We start from the raw sequence: 22129 nt of genomic DNA, 5'->3' as shown, positions 1-22129 counted from the left end.
TTTTTGCTAGGGTTCTTTTGGTGTCAACGGCCTTGTCACCACTACGTGACATCTGGTGGAGGTGCTGCCTTTGATCCTTCAAGCAAAGACCCCAGCCTTGTCCCTGTCGCCCTGGAAAACCAGCCTACAGGTCACCGCGCCAGCCGCCGACTCCAAGACCTACAACCCGAACACGGTCTGCTGCCTGACCCCACTCGATCTCGGAAGGCATCGACGCTGACAATGGCCCAGCCTACAGCAGCCTCCGTGCAAACGGCATAGTCAGGTCGCAGAAGCAGGTTCAAGCGAAAATTGACAACTTGAACTAAAAGTATATGAGCATCGTTTTTTTTTTCCATGCACGCATACCATTCAGAGAATGAAGCTGACAATGGTGAAGACAAAGAAGAAATGGTCTGTTTTCAGATCGTGAGAGTTGAAAATGATGAACACAAAAGGCAGATGGTCTATTATTTTCAGTACATGATAGCAAAATGTGCGTGTAACATTCGTCTACTAGCAGCCAGTGTTCAGTTTGTCACCATGATGATCGAGAATTGAGATCGTGTGCATATGTGGACGAAGTATGTTGACTAATATGAAGCACGAGTGATTTTGTCATAATGGTGTAGTGGGAACTAATTTACCTCGTGCTATGAATTCAATGTGAACCCTTGTTTTCAGGAGAGTAACGCAGTAACACAGCGGGCGCGTGAGCAACGACGCGGGTGTTCTTCAGGGAGCTGCACAGAATTTTAGGCAGTCTACCGGTAAATGACCGCTCCCTTATTCAAAAAAGTGTGCGCTTCGCAGATGAAACGGTTGAACAGGTAGGACGCATTTTCTTTCTGCTTTCGCAGCATCATTAGGCAGAAAACAAAATTGTAGCAGCATCGCGCGCGTTTTTGAAATCTGAAAAACAAAACGGCTCATTGTGTTCTGACCTGCTATGTGGACCACTTGCAGTGTTGTGCAGACAAATATATTCGGAGTCCATGCAAGTGTTTCCCTCTGAAATACTTTGGGCATAATTGAGCCTTTGTCATTCAAGTCACAGTTGTTGTTTCTCTAGACATACAAATTTACTCAATGTTGCTCGTCAATAAAAACAGCTCCTGTATGCATCCTAAAGTAAAATCACCAATAATTCTTTGTGACATCTTTATTTCAGATTATTTTAAACATGGAGTCAACCAGCCCACCATCACCATCACACGATGATCTGGCCAGCCTTTCAAAACAGAAGGCATGTCATCACGTGTGGTAGCTTCCCCACAATCAGACACAGCAGAAGCGGTATTGCCCAGGAAAGCTATTCAAGTAAAAAGCCTCCCCACAAGAAAACTTCCAGGATGCACTTCTTGAAAACCAATGACAGCTCATCATAGCCCTTGATGAAACCTCAAGGCATGAGTGCACGCTTAGAAAGAGGCAAGTAAAAGCGCAAGAAAAACTAGTGGACCTGCTGGGAGAATTTTTTTTTATAAATAATGAGTGTCTGCTTTCGTTGTGAAGAATATATTGGCTTTATTTAGTGCACTCCGGCTTGCTCGAATTAGCGAACAAGAGCAACTCGCACCTGTTTTCCACTTGCAACTTCCATGTCCGTAGAGCGTGTTGGTTGCGGATTCACCAAGTCAAGCTGCTGAGCTTCGTTCATTCACTATGGTAATATTGGGTCGTTCAAATGTTCACAAATGTTGTTGAGCACACAACATGCAAGCACAAGAACTGGCACATTCTTTACCCTGTACTTCATCCACTCCACCACATATCTGAAACGTGATTTCAGTCTTCCGAAGAAGATCGACCGACCATTCTTTGTTTGATCTTATGGGGAAGCACCCTACAATCGATTGTTTTCCTTTTATAGGTGATTTACCAGAGCAGGATTTGTAGCCCTTTTTCATAATTTTTTATTGTAAAATTGAACAAAATAACAGGCAGTATAAAGCATGCCTCTGATATCATTTAATGCAAGTGGTATCACTGTACTTGAACCCTTAAACAAAACTGCAAATACAGTAAAACTAATATCAAAACACAGAGAAACGAGCAGCACCGCACGCCATTGTTCTCTTCGATACACGCACGTACACTATCTATAAGCTATCACCGCGTACACTCTGTCCTGTCAAAGTTCTCCACAAGTGTTTGACTTCGCGTCACCGCGCACTGCTGGACACATGGACCCTCGTAGAAGACAAAGGAGATGTGCTCGAAGACCAGCTGCTCGTACCAGGCTCTCTCTAGCTGTCAAATCCGCGTGTGCGGCTTACCCGGCTTAGACAAGCTTCGTGAGCTTTCTCAAGTTGCGCGACTTGCTGTTGTCCGATCTTTTCTGCCTGCCGAACTGCCGCATCCTCATTGCAACGTAGTAATTTAGAAACTGTGCTGCCATATCTCTTTTGTGCTCAGCACAAGGAAATGCAAAGCGATGTTTATCAAGCATTTTGTCGATGGTGAGGTTGTAAGCATCGGGTTTCGCAGCGTATTTTCGGACAGCTGTTACCGCCCTCTCCAGCATTTGAAAAATATCAGATGCTGGGTGCAGCAGTGGTCCTTTTGTCTTGATATCTACAAGAGCAGCCTCCGGCTGATCAGAAATTGAAACAGGCATTACCAGCCCACTTCGACTTTCTTCACATGATGTTTATTTGAGAAGTTTGCGGCAGAGGTACAGGCAAGTTGCACGTGCTAGGAGGCGCCCCCCCCCCCCCCCCCCCGTCTTTCGGACCTCTAGCGCCATCTGGGGAGTTGCTGCTCAAATGTGGCAGGATTACTCCCGCAGTCAGCGGCGCTCGCACTGCGTGTTTGAAACCCAGTGATGGCGGCAAACAACGTGCCATTATTAATTTTAGCCGGGTTTCGGGAGCTACAAGACCTTGACAGCTTTTTTTGGGGAAAGAATTTGGAGAAAGGAAGGCTTCTATTTGAAGCGGGGCACGTCTACGAGGTTAGGGAACTGCTCGACTCGCACAGATTGGAGGTCACAGCTAGGTGTATTCCACAGACGAAAATCAACGGACCGGCGAGATGCGTGAAGCTCAGCGCAAGTACCTTCGTTTTACCGTGTGGACGAATGGAATTATAGATGACATAATGCTTGCAGGTCGACGGCAGAAGACGAATCTTCGCGGGGAGCTGCGATTGCCGTGCTGGCATCGCAGGGAAATGCAAGCACGCCGCAGCAGTTGTCTGTACGTACAAGATGGAAAATGCGACTCGAAAACCTCTCATCCACGATCTTGGGGCGTACCGGCGTCTCGTAAGGCATACCCGAGGCACTCTAACGTTGCTGTCCCCAAAAAAGAAAAAGGTGAGGAACACTACCAGCTCTGTTTACTCCGGAAAACGTTTTCGCACAGGTTGCTGTAAATTAGAGTCTTTTTATGTTGCGATTTTTCAGTGCGTGCAAAGGAGGTTCCACTGAACCATGTCACACAATATTTCGGTGACCTTAACTGCCCCTTAATAGATACGTTGAGCGCAGAAGAGTGTATGCCAGCTGAGCCGGCTACAACCCCTCCTCATAGCTCTGCGCAAGCCCTGGTGCTTTTTGAATGGGAGAGGATCGAGAGAGTTCCACAACTTTACTGCCATGCAGTGTGGAAACAAAATACTTCTTAAACGAGTTAACTTCCTAGAGAGGTTTGTATCCTAGTGTACAGTACTTAAGTATTCATATTTTTTCTTCTCTAAGAGAACATAATTGAAAAACAAAGATGTATTAACTGCTATTGTGTCTGGCTCGCAATGTCCCCCCCCCCCCTCTCTCCCCCAAAGGCTGTCAGGCCCGGAGCGACGAATTTATGAACGCTACGTCGCTATGCCGCCTGAAGATGTGCCTGACCTGTCAGCTAGGACAGCGCTTGATCGTAGTCTTTGGGCCAATGAAAGGTTTCCGAGAATAACTGCTACAAAGGTAAAGAGAAGTATCTTGCAGCTTGATCAATTTTCTGACCCTGACACTGATTGCGCTAATGCAGACGTAGTCTTTTCCCTGCCTTTTGTCTTCTGCAGGCACACAGGATTCTGACCTGCTGTAAAAACCTCTACGAGCGTGCAAAGACCATTGTTACTGAGGTGCCGGACAATGGCTACCAGGTGCAGTATAGGCTGTTAAAGGAGCCATCAGCCCGTAAGGCGTTTGAAAAGAAGCACAACATGAATGTCGCCCAATTCGGCCTGGTAGTTTGTCCTGGAGAGCCGTGGCTTGCGTGCTCCCCCGACGGCATTTTCAGGTAATCACTTTCATTGGGTTGTTCTTCCAAATAGAAAGTTTAACTTTCAGGGATGAAGACGGCAGCGCAGTGCTACTTGAAATCAAGTGTCCATTCTCAAGAAGACAACAAAGCTTGACCAAGAGACCCTTGCTGAAATACCTGTGCGGTGAAGACATTCTGGATTTAAGCCAGAATGTAAGCCATTCGTATTCCACACAAATACAAATCTGCTTGCATATGCTAGGCTTGCAGCGCTGCTACTTTTATATACACACAGAAGTGGACTCATTCACAATCCAAGTAAAAAGAAATGATGAGTTCCTGTCGTCTGCAGTGCCCCAGCTGCGAAACTTTTATTTTGAGCACTTTCTCAGGGCATTGCATGAATGTACAGACATGTGATGTGTTTACTTAATTTAGTATTGTTCATGTAGAGGCAGTATCCTTTTACAAGTGTCGCCATCCCAACACCAACAGAGACCAGAAAAAAGTGCCTATTAATGAGAACTGCTGTATTTAATTTGTACACTTTTAATACAGTGACATGTAAAGCCTCATATATGTCGCAGTAAGGGCAGTCATTTTGACCCTTCTTGTGTATATAAAAAGCGTGCAATAAATTTTTTCCCCTTTTCAGCCTCATTATTTCGGTGGCTTGGAAAAAATGGGCGTCTTCAGGTTTGTGAGCACTGCTAGTACATGAAGAATCTCCTCAGCATAACCAGTCAGCTAATGTGGTATCCTGCGTGTAATGATATCAAAAATTTTCAGCCTCTGAATCACTCTTTCTACATGAATGCGCACGGAGGCAGTTTCATATGTGGCATCCACCTCAGACTCCGTGAATTGTGGGCTGGTAGCAAAAGGTGGCGTCACCAACGTTGCATCCTGCGAGCCAACACCTGTTTTTATGCCTGGAAATCCTTTATCGGCTAAGACGACATCTTCTGGTTCAAGAAGAGACAAAAAACCTGATTCAACTGTTAGCGTAGTATCACTAGTTCGACGTCCAAACCCCTTTGAAAGAAAAGTTGTAAGGCCATTTGGAGCTATTCCAACAAGGTACTTGATGGTGTGCCTTCCTTTGTAGTCCGAATACCACAGATTTGGTTTTTCAATTCCTGGAGGCACTTCAGTTTCAAGTTCAGTGCAATCTATAACAACTCTGCATTTTGGATAGTGTACTTTGAAGCATGGAGGTAATGTAGCCAGAACGACTCTTTGTGATGGCCAGTATAACCATTTCCTTGTTGCAGCATGGATGCTTACAAGAAGACCCTTGAAGATGCAAAAGGCCGTTGTTTTGTGGACGCCAAAAAGAACAGCAAGAACAGAAAATGGCAGCCCATGTTTAAGTTTGATCAGAAATAACAGAATCTTGTTCTCAGTGGACAGCTCATTCATCTTCCTTGAAGCAGGTGGCAGTATGCTTAACAGCAGAGCAAATAATGAAACATTAATTGCTGTCAGCGCATAAAAGGAGTTTTGATCGTGTTGAAGAGATCTGAACCCCGTGAAGAAAGGCTCTTTGCATGCTGGTCCAGTGCTTTTGTCCGAAAAGCCCGGACTGCATGAGCTGCCCAAGCTTGTGCTGCACACTTCTTTGTGACTTATGTAGGATGAAGCATTTCCATCGCACAACTCTGATAGAAATGTGAAGTTCACGCTGAAAGTAACATTGCCGTCTTCAGTCATTGTTGAGGCCTCAAACCAGCATTTTAAAACCAGCTTAGCACACCAGTCAAATTAAATGCAATGAAAAGCACAAATTACATGCAGTAAACTTTTGCTTACATCCACACGATGTGTGTCATCTGCAGACTGGCCGCCGACGGAGGCCACTACGTCGTCATTGTAAGGCGGGCAGTCTGAAATCTGTGGTTCGGGGCTTGAGACACACCCTGTTTGTTGATTGTCATAACTGGATATCTATCGCTCCTCCTGCATCTTTTGCTTCTGGCACTTTCTTCTTCTGGCAAAAAAAAAAATAAAGACTTCGTCGCTTCGCATTTGTGGGTAGTCACAGCAAAACAATATTGGTTCATTAAAGCACCGTGATCACGCAACCAAATCAACTGTCAATGCACAAAATGAGGTGGCATTAGCCACACTACCTCAAGCTGAGGGCAAATTCAAAAAATATATGCTCAACCTCGTATAGCGGTCGCTTGACAGAGGCCAACTCGTCGCTTTATATGCAGCGGGAAATATCGACGGGTGGTAAGCAGGGTGGCCTTCTTTAGATTTCACACCACCGACGAAATGTTTGCTGCATATCCTGCTATGCACTGCAGGTCTCCAGTTGCTGCCGTCATTGCTGTAAAAGCAACACATTCATCGTTAACGCACTTGGAATATTGCAAGAACATAAAACAGCTTACTTCTGCCGTCGGACGAGCGTGATCCCGCGGTGACGCCGTTCTATTTCATACTGTTGGCTCAGAAACCTATAAAACTTCGTTCCTGGTGAATTGGTGTACGTGCTGTTGCAACCCACGACGCAGCAGTTCGTGTTGCATTTCGGCATTGTTCCGAAAAGGCAACAGCTACGCGCGAAACAGAGCCCAAAAGGGCTTTCCGAACGCCAGCAGGCCGATCGTATCCTTCCGAGTGTGTGCTTGCCGCCGTGAGGGGCGCCCTAGTCGGCGCGGGAACGACGTTCGCTACGAGCCTATCCTGTCAGATAATAAATTATGCAGTCTGCTTCATCTGGCTTTGTGTAGTCGTGGTCGAGCACCTTTTCGCACTCAATTTCATTGTTTACAAATCCGTCAAGCTTCTTTTTAGGCGCATCCAGCTTGTTCTCTTTAATCTGATCATAGCTGAAAAACGACTTCAGGTCGACAGCGACAAATCTCGTTGAGCTCTGCCATCATCTCCAACTTTACAGTTTCCGAATTTTGGGGGTATGAGACTATAGATAGTTGGCAGGTTGTGCAGCTTATGGGGGTTATTCTGGCAAGAATGCACCACGGGGGGGCTAGACGCTACAGTCGTCTTCTAGCCCCGATGTGCCAGCCCTAGCAGACAGAGCTGTGACCCCCCAACCCGCGGTGCGAGAAATCGCCACTGCGGCGGGTTCGGGCCAGAGGGGACAAACATGAACTGCGCACTCGAACGAGCTTTAATCTGTCCGAGTAATTATAGACGGCAAATCAACAGCATACGAATACAACCGCCGTGTAGCGAGCGAACGCCGCGTACGGGGATGAAATAAAAGCCACCTAATAGGGAAGCGCGCCAAGGAGGTGAGACACCTGACACGGCTTTGCACTCGCATCCCGTTGCGGTAAGTGCCTACGGTCAGTGGGCGATTCTCGGTGACGGCGGTGGTCTCCTCGGCAGAAATCATGAACCGCGCGCGTGTGGGATCAACCACCGAAGAACCCCGAGCGAGATGCTACAGTTGCGCTCCTCGACATGGAATGGGAGAGGAGGTCTCCCAGTTACGCCGGCAGGAAAGAGGGAAGCCCGCGGCAGCGTCGCCGCAGGCCCGGGAGGCGGCGGGGGGTGGCCAGCATGCCCTCTCCTCTGCCAACGGCCAACCTCTTTGCCAGCGCGTAATCACGCGTGTTAAGCGCGGGCGTTATAATGGAGGAAGGGGATTGTGAATCCCCACAAGCTGTATGAATGTCGGCAAGGACGGGTCCACCTACCTGCCGGATGGTACCAAAGAAACGCTCCAATACGTACTGATTAAATTTTGACATCACCATGTATTTGTACCCAAACTTTTCCAACAAATATGTTGCGAGTTCCAGCTTTGACTGCACTGTGACGCGGAAGCCTTCAGATGTGGACTCTGTAAGAAAAGCGCCTTTCGAAATTCGCCCGCAGGATACTCCCCTCTCCCATGCATCTAACCATTTTATAAATGAATGCAGGGTGTCAATGTCACGGCTGCTTGATTTAATTCGCCCGCAGGATACTCCCCTCTCCCATGTGTCTAACCATTTTATAAATGAATGCAGGGTGTCAATGTCATGGCTGCTTGATTTTATCCCTTCCGCAGGGAAACTTCGGTCGAGTGCGTCGAGGTGGTTGAAGATGAGTGTGAAACTTACTGTCTCTTTCAGATTCTTTAGTCCATGGATGCCACGCTTGGAATAATACTGAAGTCCATCCGCAACACTCCTGCTGAAGAGCTGCGTTGCGAGCTTTACCCTCATCTCGGAAGTAGTCGGATTCAGGTGAGAGTACGAAAGCTTGGGGCATACTCTTAGGCACCCTGGGTCATAGGAGGAACCACGACTCTGTGTAGCGCCGGTTTTTCTTAGTTATGGCTTTCGCAGCCGACAGGTACTCTGCAATGGGAGTTGAGTTTTTGGTAAGTTGAGGTGATCAAGCCTCTCACCTATACTCTGTTCAGAGAGGGCTCCAAACTTTTGCTGTTAATTCTTTACTTGCTCTTCTAGCTTTTGCACGCGCTTAATCAGGCGGTTTCCCGATTTTCTGAGGGCTGCACATGCGCTCCTCGCGGCAGCAATTTTTTCTGGGCTTGCTGAAACCCGGGCTCACTTGTATGATCTGTGCTGTTGTTTCCTGACAAGGAGCCTTTTTTTGTGAATTTGAAGCGTATGCCGCAAGCGCACGCACCGGCTACATGTCATTTCACTGCCTTCAACACGTATAAGACATCAAGTGTCAGTAACGCCTCCTGGAAATCTTTTACTGTTAACAGCTGGGCGCACTATGCCAAGGCCTTCCATGCGGATCATTTTTCCCATCACAATTGCTTTTGAATTCAAGTTCTCGTCTAGTTCTAGGCTTTTCTTGATGAACAAATCTATAGGCTGGGCAGGCGGAATTGATTTCGCTTTCATGAGATGGAAAACAAGTGCCATATGTCCTTCAAGGTCAACTCTGCACCAAGACCAATATATGAACGGGAGCCGGGCACAGCACGGATTTTGGAAAAGGCGCGCAAAACGTTCGCATGCACTGTCACTTGGAATATATACAGCGTCCTCAGTGTCGTGAACACTGACATGCATCGGGCCCGTGTCCCCGTGCTCACCGTGGCTACTGCTGCACGAAGGGCCGGGGTATGGCGAGCCAGGAGTTTCAATGTCACAAACGATAGCAGGTGCTGAGTCCGTTTCCATGTGTTCCTCACACTTCTAGCAGCCTTCACCTTCAGACACCACCTTTTATGCAGAGGTAAGCTTTCATTCCCTGCTCGCGGGTCTTTTCCTCCTCTTCACAGATTTCGACAGGTAGGGGGGACAGTTCGGAAAGATAGTTGAAACTGCATTTGATGAAAGCAGGACTCGACGAGTTGTGGCCAACACAACACCACCGCGCTCTGCAGACCACGTCTTGCTAACGTAACCATTGTCAAAATGCTTTTCGCACAGGTGATCAGTGCACTGGAGAAGACTGTCACTGCGGGGGATGGCTTTCCGCCATGATTCCAGGCGAATTTCATCTTATGGAGCGCTCCTTGCACGATGCGTAGCCGCTGTTGCAGCCTGGCACAAAGCACTTCTTGCCCATATTAGCGCAAAGTTATGGACTTCATGCAGCAGCAAAATGCACGAGATAGACATCGGGTAAGAGCGTGTACGTCTCTGCAATTGCAGTCGGAGAGGATATGCAAGACGGTTTTGCACGCTGTCGTACGCTCCTCACCTGAGCTGCCCGTCAGGCATTGCACCGGCAGCATGATGTCATGAAGCTGCTTTTTAATTGGCCAAACGAGGCAACAAACCGCTAGAATCGTGCCCGGTGCGCGCACCGAAGCGGCGAGCGCAGCGTGCCATCTGCTGGAGGAGACGACTCGTCTCTGGTAGGAAATGGAGTTTTTGGATTAGTCAGCGTTACGAAAGTTTCTACCTGCTCAGAAGTCAGTGTGTAAATATCGAAAAAAGAAATATCTAAAGGTTAGGCAGAACAGGCGGAGAGGATAGCCCCCAGAAAATGTGCTGCCCCAAGCGGCGGCCCCCTCTTCCAGTCACACTAAGCGGCTGCGCCGTCGGAGCACCTCTCTTTCACGGCCGCTCAATGGAGGTGTCTCTTCTACCGTGGTACAGAGCATCTTTCAGACCACTCTAAACAAGTGTGATCGACTCTTCTGCATCAGCCACCACAAGTTACCCATTGGCAACCACAAGATCTTTCCACCTTCGTAGCAGCCTGAATTTCCCGACCGTGAACGGCGCTGTGCTTCGCGATGCCATTTTACAAGCAGCCCGCTTCGACCACGAGACGAAAGCCCGACAAAGTCACCACCATTCTCCAACAACTCGTCCTCGACAACACTCCCGGCCAAGAATGCAGACTCCGTTACATCACCATCAAGTTCATCCAAATAAAAGGCGTTGCCTACATCTACTACAAAGCGGCCCCAGAGGACTGCGTCAGTGGCGTGATCCACGGCGTCCCTCTCAACCACTCATACGAAGACATTAAGGACCGCCTCTGTCATGAGTGGAACCCTCCCATGCTAGACTTTCGACACATGGGCTCGACAGAGTCCATCATACCCCTTCGAACAAGACTAGGTGCCTAGCAAATTTACTACTCATCTGTGCTGTATAGGTTCTGTGTTATTCCACATTGGTACTTGCGATGTAGGAACTCACAAAGAACAGTTCCAAATCACCAACACGCTAGAACCGAGCAGCCCGCGAATTTCAAAAAATGCAGTTTATAAAAATAATAAATCAGTGCCTTCGTTGCAATGAGTTGTACTTTGAGGGAACGCTCGGAAGCATTCGTTCTACATATTCAAAACGTTTATCAGTGACCTAGCTTTCCAGCCATTTCCTAACCCCTTTAAAGTAGTCCATAATCTGGGTGAACGATTGATCATTCAGGCTGTGAAGACTTTGTCAACACCAAGAGCGGAAGAGGTACGGAGAATCAGGAGCGCAGCTCTGACCTTGGCTTCCGTAATCTCAACATCGAGAGTAGTTTGGTTGACCTGTGTAGGGAGGAAGGGGGTCGGATGTGCCAGGTGATGTATGCGTTTGTTTGAGGTTGTCCGAAAGAACGTCCGGGTTTAAGTCTGTGTTGTGTATGAGTCAAGTGACGTGATGTTGCGTAGCTGTTTTGGACTGTGTAGAGTCGAGATGTCGAAGGAGTGGCCAGGCTCACTTGGTGGACAGATTGCCAGCCATGCTGTCACAAAACTTGTCCCCAGTTGGACCGGCAGAGCTCCTCTGTATATTGGGTGATCTGTGACTGCAGTGCGGCCAGCCTCTTTTTCTGCTTGCGGTTAAGTGTGTTCTTTTTCCAGCGCTCTAGGAGGCTATGATAAGCCTACAAGAGGTGGGCGAGTCTATAGTCTTATGTAGGAGTGTCCTGTGTTGCTTCGACATGTTGGGTGTGTGTGGAGACATCGGTCATGAGTGAGCTCACCCATTAGTCGATGTCTGTGATGATTGAATCTAGGCAGTCTATTCGCATTTTGCGCATAGCATCCCAGTTTGTTAAATTGTGTGTAAGGGATTTCTCACTGGGCTGTGTAACGGCACTGAGAAAAAGATAATGCAGTGGCCGCCGCCTAGTGCATGGTGTGTCCTGTTTCAAGTGGTCCACGAGGTGGCGACTGAGCGTCATCTGAATTGGTGTCTACGCAGACGCTCAAGCTCATATACACATCCGCTGCCTCCCCACAGGAACTCCTCGAGGAGCTTTGTGATCTTTACTTCCACTCATTATCCTCCGCCGACCACCCCTACTATACAGGCTCATCCAACAACCTCCTCGACCAACCCATCACCGAAGCGGAAGTCAGGGCGCAGAACTTCAGCACCTCAACACATCCTCAGCTCCCTGCCTTGGTGGAGTGCATAACGCACTCCGCAACCTTGATTCCCCTTCTATCACAGCCCTAATAGACTATTTCAACGAATGCTAGCTGCACGGCGTCCTCTCACCCCAGTAGAAGGATGCCATTGTCTTCATCCCCAAATCCGACAAATCTCCTCACCGCGCTAACTCCGTCCCATTTCATGTTCCATTTCCGTCCTGTGTGGGCAAGCTCAGGGAGCACATTCTCCAGACCCCGGCTCAGCCATTATCTGGATAACAGCAACCTCATGCCTTTGTGCATGTTTGTTTTCCGCCAGGTCGACGAAATGAAACTCTTGGAGAACCTTTCTGTGATGCCTGGTGGCCACACTGATGGGTCAATTTGGGCGCATTTATTCCAGGCACTGATAAACATGCAGTGTGTGACCATGGAAGGGTAATTATTGTTGCCTTTTGTTGGCAGTTGGACACAAATTATCGCCATATTTGCTAGACACAGCGATGTCAAAGGAAACTACTGCCAAAAATCCTGACAGAGACTGTAATCCTATCTGAGCAAGCAGAACTGCTGATTTGAGCAAGCAGAACTGCTGATTTTATTACCAGCAATCACGCAGTATGGAATTGAAAAATGTGGCCGCTCATGGGTGTTCAGGCAACTCCAACTTACACTAGGTAAAAAAGTGCAGCATCCAGTGGATCCTAGTCGCTCACTTCATTTTTGTATCAACTTCGCTCGTCTCACACCCCGGCATGCGAGGTAATAGCAACCTTCCATTTTGTTCTTCTTCTAAAGGCTCGAAGCAAGCAGCACTGAGCCATAGGTGGTCATGTGCATAGTCTTTTTCATGACAAAATATATCTATGATGCATATTACAGGTGGCCCTTCAGACTGTGCGAGAAGCCTTGAAGCTCGACGGAAGTAATGTTACTCTCTAAGATATGCCTGGGATTAGAAGGTACCACTTCAACTCAAATATTTTTGAAAAATGAGGATCAATTATGCATTTCAGCTGTTTGGTGATACCATCCTCAATGGCCTCCGCCTCTCGAAAGCCAAGCTTGTAGCAAGCTGGGGAACCCCAGAACCAGTCCTCATTTTGGTTGTCTGGAACCACAGAATACAGTGCTGTTTATTGTAACAAGTTATTATATTCAGCATTTAAAGCAAGTTTTTATCATACATTTGTACTGCAGAATGATTCGAGACTTTATAGAAATTGTCGTCCCAGTTTCCTACCAAAGCCCTGTGGCCTGGATCTGTTGCTGAGGGCCAATTGCTGTCTTTCTTGGCCTATCTTACAGAGTGGGAACTTCAAGCTGGGGGACAAGGGGGCTTGCTGTCCACACCTAGAGCAGTGGGACTTCAGTTACTGTGTCTAGTGTCTTATCCATACTTAATAATGTCTCAAAATATGTTGGTTGCAAGTATATAACATCGAATCGAAGGACAATCATCAGGGTGCAACAGTCATCCAATAGCACAGTTCCTAATAACTGTTAACTACTTAAGCTTCTATGGGCTAGTCAAGTCTGCGTCAAATGGGAATGTGGAGCCAGGTATGCTGACGTCCCCCTAAAGCCAGATGGAGTCGACCCTAGTAAGCAGAGCAAGCAGCACCTTATTAAAAGGTTGATTGAAGATGGCAACTTAAATGGTGCAGAGCAACACATTGAAGACCTCAGTAACGTTGTTCCAGACTATGGCTTATGCATGTTACAAAGAGTGATGCAAGACTATTTTTTACATCTGTGGATATGTAGCAAAGAAGTTTGTTCTAAAAAAACTGCATAGAATGCAGAAAGAGATTACCCTTTACAAGCAAGGAGAGTGTAAAGTTGATGAGTGCGGCTGATTACACGAGGCTGAAGGACAAAGGTGGTCTTGTACCCTCATGGTCGCCTGTTTCGGTTGATCTGTAAACTGGAAGACATCGTTACTTCTTGCTTCAGCTTACATGAGCTTCATCATGATAGTGTCATGTACATAGTTAATCTGATTAAAAAAAAGCAGCAAGACAGCATTGGAAGTGTTAATCATTCTAAATTGCTGCAACGCGTCGTCTGCTGTAAACAGATGCCTTGGAAAATTAAAACCATACCTGACGACATGAACACCGAGCGCATCCGCTTTAGAGAATGAAAAACTGTCCACACGTGTATGTGGCGGTGAAAACTGGGAGGCTGAAGAACTGGGAGGGGAGTGGGGAAGAAACCTGTCACCAGGTAGAAAGAAAACAAACTGAGATGTCAGGGACGCACATATATGTGGGTCTTTATAAAGAGGTAGACAGACACGAATGGGAAGGAAAGATGAGCAAAAAAGGAAGGCCAAAGAAGCATAATTCAGAAAAGAGGAAATTAAAGGATTAACACAGAACTGCAAGCACATATACTGTATTAAAAAAACAAATGCTGCAGTCAGCTAGGGGCAAGTGGGGTTCCCAAATTCCAGATATTGGGGCTTTCCTGGCGAAGGGGTCAATCTGCAAATAGCACATCAACATAACTTCCTTTCCTTCGTTGGAAAGCTTGGACGATATGTTTGGCCAAGCAATCCTTGTAATTCTAACTGGGCCAAGGCGCCCCTGCCTTTCGCCATGTTGCAAACAGTTCGTGAGACGGAGCATATAGTTGATTGTTTGGGATATGGTTGCGGAAAGGGGAAATTGAAAAGAGGGGATCAGTGCACTTGCCCCTGCGCACTATAATAGACATTTGTGCTCCTACTGTTGGCCCCATCAATTTGGGGGGAGAGGCGCGCAGAAGCACAATTGCCTATTGCAGTGCGCATGATCCTGATTGGACTGGGGTGCCTCTGACTTTCGCAGTGCTGCAAACATCTTACGAGACGAAGTCTGAGGTGCGCGTGGACAAAAGCTGCTTCCCTTCTCGCTCTGCCGAGTCCGCTTGTTGGCATCAGATCAATGAGCAGTTTTCAGTGACGAGTGACGAGGTTTGGCAGGAATTTCCCTGGAGTTCCAGCAGCGTATTCAGAAGTTTCCAGTGGGCGCGACGTTAAGTGCTCAAGTGCCTGCAAAGCTAAGCACTCTTCGCGCGTGAAGAGACATCTCCAAAGTTCTCGGAGCATCTACGCAACGGTTCGCACTCTTTCTTTTAATACAGATATGAGCTGATTCGTGAAATCATGTCACGAAGCAGAGAAAAGCGTGACCACTACTTTGCACCTGGATGCAGGAGCGGATATTGATCTTGTAAAGAGTACTCTCTTTTCCGGATGCCTGAAGACAAGGAAAAGCTACGTCAGTGGGCGTGGAACATAAAATGCGACGAAAAAGAACTAGATACAGCTAGCGTCGTCTGCGAAAGGTGCTTTGAACCTTGTTTCATTGAGCGCAGCTTTAAGACCGTTATCCAAGGTGAGGAGGTGGAAATTCCACGTGGTGTGCTTAAATTGAAAAAGAATGCCCACGCTCTTTCCGGATGCTCCAAAGTATATTTCACAGTCCATTCCTCAGAAAAAAAAAATAGCGGAACCTCTGAAATCAAGTACCGCCACCGAAACCTGCTAAAATACGGAGAATCAACTCAGAATCACCTAGCAGTTCCTTAGCGCATCTCAACGACACTGATTGCGACATTGACGTCAGCAAGTACCACGTGCTTCGGGCGCCATCCCGTTGGACGAAGGTTGACCTCATAGGCTCAGATAGCCAGGTAATGTTTGCTTTTTGCCACCTGAATAAAGATGCAGGATTTAAAAACTACTAGTGCTGCAGAAAATTTGCTTATAGAAAACTGAAACCTACAGCTGTGTCCTGGCACTGGACTGAAGCCAGCCAATAAATAATTTGTCACGTCAAACGGGTGCTACTTTTCAACAAATTTCTTGCTTATCATCTCTGAGACAGCTTTAGGGGCTACAACCGCATGTGTAGCCTGCGGATATCTAAGAAGGTTGACGAAGGACTCTATCTCCAGAAAAAAAAGGCTAACAAAAAAAAAAGGCACTCTGAGTTTCGAAGATAGCCACCGAATACAGCAAGACCCGGGCTCTGCTGCGCATGAAGCGGAAACTATTACAAAAGCCGCGGGAAATTGAACTGAAGAGTCAGAATGAGACGCTTTTGAAAGATGAATTCGAAAAGAGAATAAGCGGTCTTCCCCTCAAACAGCAGCTAGCTGTTAGAACTTGTTTTGAAGTAGCCAAGTGCAAATCTTCGAAAGGCACGCGGTACACTGAAGAATGTTTGTTTCAATGCATACTAATGAGGATGAGAAGCCCAAAACTCTAGGAACATGTAAGGTAGAACATCATGGCCTTTCCCAGAAAAACATGCATCCACAGGCGCATTTTGAATTTTAGTAACGGATTTGGATTTAATTCGAAAGTATACACCAGCCTGCCTGAAAAGGCTAAAGACATGGAAAAATTCTCTTGACAGGGAGGCATTGTTATTGGTGAAATGATATCTGAACACTTGGACGTCAAATCAACATGCATGGAAATGCAATTTATGCTTGTTTAAAATTATAGCTTAACTAAATATGCTTTCCTTTTCCTTGAATATTACAGGCGATGTGGAAGGCTTCGTTGACCTTGCAGTTTACTCAGGATTCCCAAAGTGGGCAGCTGTGCATGCAACCATGAAATGGTGGTCCTCTTTAAATCGCTGCAAGACATTTGTTAATTCCACACATTGCTGCCATGAATACGAAGGTATTGGAATAAGTGATTCCTAACAATCTTCTAGGAAAGTGGACACAAATTCTCGGAATCTTCGCGTCACGTGGAAATGTCAAGGCAAATATACTGGCCAAGATTATCCTCAGGCGACAATCCTAAGCGAAAAAGCACTTTCTTGCAGCGTCCATGATAGATTCCTGTTTGATCGCCAGCACAATGTAGAGTAGGTTGCAAGATGGATTGTATTTGCTTAATGCAATGCATCTTGCTCACACCAGGGTAGATTGAACCACCTGCAAATATATGGCCCAAGAATAATATATTGAAGACTAAATTAATACCTGTAAATGCTCAGCGTAACTGTAGCCTTCCTCACATGGTCAAGACTTGGCCAAAGCCACTGGTCATGCCATTCCTTAGTAGATCCTCGGACAAGAATGTCATGGACAGACAAAAGAACCAACTATGTATCTCTTGAAATGCTCTGGCACCGAGTTGATACCAAACAGCAGGCAAAACCAACTGAACAATATGATGAATGCTGTCAATGTCATCTTGTCTTTACTGAACCAGATTTTCCAGAATCGAGGTGGTGCCAATCTTGAAAACCAGACTGCATCTCCGGACATCTCCAACATACTCTATTTGTACTGATCTGTGCAATGTATGTGCCACCAAAACACGAACATACTTGCCTGTGTGCTACATGAAGTAAATGGTGTGGATAGTCACAATTATAAATCTACTAAAACTCTTAATTGGCCCTAATGTCTTATACAGAAAAAATGGAAAAGGAAAAAAGTAAGAACACAGTACACTGAGGGCTTGAGGAGAACCCAGTTTCAGAAACCTCTGTAAGAGTGTAATGGTGTACAGTCTCACAATATTAATACTTTGGCTTTATGTGATGTGGCTTATGTTGGTAATGGAATAAAACTTGACAGCGCAATTGGTTTACAGGTATGCAAAGGAAGTGCGTGACCATCTCATGCACTACTTCGTCACAGCAGGTGAGGTGCCATGGCAACATGCAATGGTCACTGGTTATCGAGAGTAGAAAAAGGTGGGTTGAACACTGGTGAAGTTTATTTCATACAAAGAGAACTTGCTGTTCTCTTGCATTTTTAACAAGGTACATCATAAAGTATTTTCAACAATACTTACACAAGTGCAGTGAAATCATCTATAAGTAACAGGCTAGTAACATAAGCGACGACAGGTCAGACATTACACACATATTTATACAAGTAGAATTCCCTCAAGGATAGGCGACGTGCAACCTAAATAACTAAGAAAGTAAAAAAAATGAACAGCTGTTGCCATAAGTCAGTGGCAGAGAACTGGACGTGAAATTCAGAAATTGTTGGTTCAAATCGTGTGAGCTGCATGTAGTTTTTTCTTTTACTTTAAAAACAATGACCTGCATGATTCCATTATTATTTTACTTATCAAAAATAAATATCCTCTATGATTTCCTTGGTGTCAAGTGGCTGTTGGCTTCCTTCATGTCTCATAATAAGCCATCTGTTTTCCCTACATTTGTTTGCTGTTTGCATATTTGAAAGCATGGCATGTCATCAAGTATAAAAATGATAATGGAACAATGTCTACCAGAAATATTGGATGCCCTGACGTGAACAGGGCATGCAGCATGAAATACTAGGTTATAAATGCAATGGATCACCTATTATTGGTGAAGTCCTGAAATCATATTACTTCGATTCATTCGCTCATAAGCAAGTAAGAACGTTTGCATCGGGAGTACTACGTATACATGCGGTAATAGAAAATAGAAAACTTCCGTACTTGCGGCTGCCTGACCACTTTCAGTTGCCGCTAGCGCCACCAGCCGCTCTTTCCCACTACCCAAAACATTCTAGTAGACTGTAGTTTAATGGAGGGGAACCGACGGCTACTTTTGCTCAGAAACATGCTTATATTAAAGCAGGCCCTGCTTCAAAATAGGAAAACATGGGTCCCGCCTTTGTGGCGCCGCAGGAAGGCTGAAAGCGAATACTACACAGTGGCAAGTTCCTTTTTACTACCGCTATATTTCAAGAGCTGCAAAGTAGCTTATTTTTCCCCTGTAGATGTGCCCTGTGTAGCGCCAACCTCACACCATGTTCATTCATTTCGTTTAAATTTGCAATAAGATGCTGCAGTACCCATTGCTCACCTAAACAAGGCATATCTGCATGCTTAAAGGGGCACCGCGACGTTATACAAGCGGCTAATTTTTGCATCCAGGAGGTTCCTTGTGCAGTCCCAATATCAACCAAAGAAAGATCATCGAAATCGGTTCATGAAAATGGGAGTTATTGATTTTACAAAATTAAAAATACAAGCAAACGAAAACACCACCCTTGAGAGGGATACCCTCGCTCATTTCACTCTCCCAAAGGCTGACCAGGGCGCTTCCAATTGAAACACGACCTGATGCTGACGTAGCGGAAGCTTGCGCGCAATGGTGGCTTGTTCAAGTCGACAAGTATCCGCGCTTTTTGACGGCGTCATTTCCATGGCAACAACAGCCACGTGGGTTTGGAGCAGACGCTTTTGCTCTCTTCACTCTCTGTCGTCTCCGCGGATATTCCGAGAAAATTAGCTTTCCCGAGATGAGAGATACGGAGCGCGAGCTCCTGCGAAGCAGCCAGGAGTTGAGCATCGTGCCATATGCGAACACCCCAACAAAAGCGAGGTCGCCCAGTCCAGCAAGCTGCGCTGGTGAAGTCGATGAGGAGGCAGGCCCAACACTGCCCCCTGAAGACCCCGCGTACGGCAATGACACAGATTGGTAAATATATTAAATAGCAGCTCATAAATATTATAACAACTTTATATCGAAGGGCGTGGGTTTGTATATAACAGGCAGCCAACTATTATTGCTATAATGTGCACGAATGCAGTATTCCTTTATGAAAAAGAAAATTGAAAACACATGTTGCCTGGTCCCCTCGTATTTATCTGATATCGAGCCCCTCATTTTTCCTATATTTGTTTCCTCTTCAATGACTGTAAACACCCATGCGATTTTCCTACAGGTGTCGATGTGGCCGGTGCTGCGCGATGCCGACGGCGACAGAGCGAGTGTGCTGCCGGCACATGTCGCAGTGTGCAGCGTACAGTGCATATGCGAGGACGACTATTTTTTTACGCTGTGCCTGGACACAGAAGTATTACGCGTCGCATATTGCGAACTCATCGAGAGGGGTGAAGAGCCAGAAGTGGACATTCACAAGTAAGTGAACCTTTTCGTTGTGCTGCGCAAACACGCACATGGCATGCCATTCGCGAGCAGTTAAAATGCTTTGAGCGCAAGTCGATGTTCTGTTCAACAATGACCTACTGCATGTATGTGTCGCTCCCTAGCCTGCAACGTATGCTTACTCACGGTCGCCCAGCGCCGAGGAATGCGGGAACAGCCAATTCTTCATTAGCGAGTCGAAACAACTTTAATCAAACTGACTTGCGCCCGCCGGAGCTCCAGCCAGGCCGGCAATTTCACACGTGCATATTATAGGCTAAAAATAAACTGTCATGCCTACGCGCAGCTGTATATGTCTTAAACCATTTACAAACAATTAATTTAGGAGTACCAGTGATACGCGTCTCCGCGGTTTCTGCAGGCGAGCTGTACAGCAAGGCCTGCAGATGTGATATAAGTTGTAGAGCTTTGTTAGTAATTAAAATAAACTATATGAACTTTTAATTGAAAAAGCAATATTGTATTAAATGCTCGGATATAAAAAAGGTTGTACAGTCGGCTTTCCACCATTTCAGATTCACAATATATTACAATTGCAACTTAATGAATACATGTACTTCTAGCATCACAAATAATGCAGGGAAGCCAACTCAGTGGGCCATCAAATGCACACCTAGACACTTGTGATTTCTAACCACACTGCAGATGTAAAATAAAAAATGGGGTTTACCATTGTTGCTGTGGACCTTTACTTTGCAATATTGCCCCACAAAATTAAAAATAGGTTGCATAGTTCACTTCAGTTAATTGTCTAATCCCAAGGTCTGGAACGAACAAATGTTGTTTGCTTTGCTAAAAAGCTCACCTGCACAAGCCGCACAGATTTGTATCTTGGTTTGTAAATGGTTCAAAAAAACCACCCAGTAGAGTGTGTCATTCAGCCGATCCTGTGGATCTAATTCAAGGCTCTCACTTGGCAAGGCAATTTTAAGAAAACAATGGACATTATCCCAGAAAGAACGTTTCATCCTTTAATGCATACAAGTAATAGTTCATTTACAAAGCAGGGATATTTGTACTTTTGTTCACAATAGAAGTGTGTGTGCTGACAATGCTAAAAAATCACATATGCCACATAAGCTCTTGAGCTGTACCTATAAAATAGTGCAGTTGCATGACGGTCATTTTCGAACTGTGAAATTAAGTGATAAGGCTGCACAATGATGACTTGCGTTCCTAATGTCTATAGGCTTCCATGTAGCAGAAAAGCAGAAAAAAAGCATACATGTGTAACTTTATTCCTTACAGAAAACATCGATATATAGCATATCGACAGTTCACAAGGTGGATGTGGGGCCGGCTTGGCCAAGGCAACCGGAAGGTTATATCGGCATGTGCCGTATGGATGATCAGAAAGACATTTCCGTCTCTGACCTACCATGGATTTAAGTATCCCGAACTCTAAAGAAACCAATAAAAAGTGCTCTTCTCAATTTGTTTTAAGTGCAGAATTTCTTTCACATAACATCTTTTCCAACAGCACCAACATCTCAAGAAATGCTGTAGTAAATAACTATAGCAGCAATTACACCATTATGCCCTTAACAAAGGGTTATTTGTACTAATAAGTATGCTCACCTTATAATGCAACAGACAGCAAACTGCTTCATGATCCTAGGGCACAAAATATAGTCCGAAAATTGAAATTTTGCCACTGATGTAGGTAGTGACACGTATGCATACCTGCCAGGTTCACAGAAAAGGCATCAGGGAGATCTGATAGGATAGGGGGGGGGGGGGGGGGGGGGAGCATTTACCAGTTATTTATAATGACCGAGTTGCTTTTCATTTTAGTTCAAAAGAGCGGGAATCATGTTTTTGTGTGCAAACCACAGCCGACGTGCCACATCACTCTTCCCTGTGGAGGATCTTCGCAGTAGCAGAAGCTGGCCTTTTTGCGAAATTCCTTCGAATGTTCGCCCCTGCGACTGAGCCCCTGTTGAGCCCAAGTTTTTCTGCTAATTGTGGCATGTTTTTAAAGAACAGTGAGCTGCTGCATAAAAAAAATCCTATGCATGATATACTTTTCAGGCTCGACTGAATTAGCTGGCTTAAAATGATTTGAACCCCAAAAATACATGGTTTGTACTAGATATAAAATTACTTTACAGATATGGAGAATGCCTTTGGGATTATGAGGGCATGATTTCAAATCTTTCGATGACCGACGAAGCTGAAGACGAAGAATGCCAAAAGAGTAGTCAAGGCTGCATGTGCCCTGCATAATTATTTATGCATTGAAGGCCGTAGGC

General features: G+C 45.9%; 1 pseudogene across 1 annotated transcript; it reads right to left on the bottom strand.

The window, feature by feature from the left end:
• Positions 1 to 3760: 3760 nt before the first annotated feature.
• LOC146192301 (uncharacterized) lies at positions 3761 to 8113 on the bottom strand (annotated as a pseudogene). Its single transcript, XR_014706753.1, has 4 exons — positions 6587 to 8113; positions 6358 to 6522; positions 6000 to 6177; positions 3761 to 5909 (listed from the first exon to the last, which is right to left on the bottom strand). The product of XR_014706753.1 is annotated as an uncharacterized LOC146192301 (transcript).
• Between the last annotated feature and the right edge of the window lie 14016 nt (positions 8114 to 22129).

Source organism: Amblyomma maculatum, chromosome 4 (assembly GCF_055883805.1).
Source record: "Amblyomma maculatum isolate TAMU_Amacu chromosome 4, ASM5588380v1, whole genome shotgun sequence".
Classification (NCBI taxonomy): domain Eukaryota; kingdom Metazoa; phylum Arthropoda; class Arachnida; order Ixodida; family Ixodidae; genus Amblyomma; species Amblyomma maculatum.
This window is presented reverse-complemented; position numbering and strand designations above follow the sequence as displayed.